Here is a 1,375-nt window from a genome sequence, read left to right on the forward strand (position 1 = left end):
GCAAGCTTCCAGGCTGGATGAAGATTAGGCTCCTGATACCAAGGAACTTGATGTTCTTTCCCTTTTAAGATAACCACTGGTGGTATAGAAATCCCTTTTGAGTTGATGCATTCAATGATAGTAACCCATTCATGATTGCCCTGGATAACTGTACAAGGTCTCTCACTGCATTCTACAGCAGTAATTACCTTGGATGTTGTACAAGAGTCCCATTGCGAAGCCAGTTTCATCAAAATTCCAGATGTCATCTTCATGGATCCCATGTTCTTGAATAGCTGCATGTACAGTCAAACCACTGATTTAAGACTTTTGGATCTTCCTGCTTTGCACGCTGATATGTAATCCTCCAATTATATCTTGTTTGTAATTCAGGACGGCGCCTTATGAAGGAGGAGGCCCGGTTGACTCCAATAGTTGCAGTAAAATCTTGTATATGTTTGTGAAGTAAGATCTGCGCCATTTCACGCAGATATTGTGGTCGAATTGAAAATCCCCAGACACTCCAAAAACAGATGCAGCCTCTTGGTTTGACTGGATTTTTTTATTCTTGATGGCCGAGATAGCCATTTGTATTCGATTTTCCTTAGAAAGAGGCATTTTTATATGATGAAGATAGAGAAAAGCCACATTGAAGAATATGGTCATGATATTTGATGGGGCGGAGAAGGTGCGCAACTCGGCCGTGGATTAAGTTAGACAGAGGCTCACAGATAGTAAATGTTAAGCTCAATAAATTAATATCCATTTAATCATCATCTTTAGCCCATTCAGACTCATCAGCATCAGATAAAGGGAGACTAGTCAGACTCTTTTTCTAATTCTTATAGGCAGAGATAGATGACATTATTAAAAACATGCCCTAAAAGATTAAATCAGACACATTTTAAGATTAAGATCTTTATTAGTATTATCTCATCACTTTTATTTTGAGCAAACTTGAAGTATGGAAAAGGAGCCAGGCTATTAATAGTGAGTCATCACAAGCATAGAGTCTAAAGGATATAGAGGTGCTACAGATACAGTTTTAATATAATTATGGTGGTAACTTAAGAAGTCTGAAAATATACAAGAAATTAAGTGTAGAAGATTAGACCCGTGTCTTTTAGGATGAAGGAATAGCTGCTTCTTTTTTTTTAAGTATATATTAATCTTATAAGTACTATAAAGAATTTAAAGAATATTATTTAATTTATATAGTTATTTCATGTGATCATACCTTTAAGAAGTCCTATAGGTATAGAAAATCCTCCTTATCAATGTGGTTATTTCCAGCAACCATCACCCCCTCAACCAATTTGCCATATGCACGTTTGAGTGGTCCAAAAACACCAACATCCAGTGGTTGAAGGAGATGAGATGTATGTGGAGGCATACA

The sequence above is a fragment of the Aspergillus glaucus genome (genome assembly GCF_001890805.1).
Source record: "Aspergillus glaucus CBS 516.65 unplaced genomic scaffold ASPGLscaffold_4, whole genome shotgun sequence".
Classification (NCBI taxonomy): Eukaryota; Fungi; Ascomycota; class Eurotiomycetes; order Eurotiales; family Aspergillaceae; genus Aspergillus; species Aspergillus glaucus.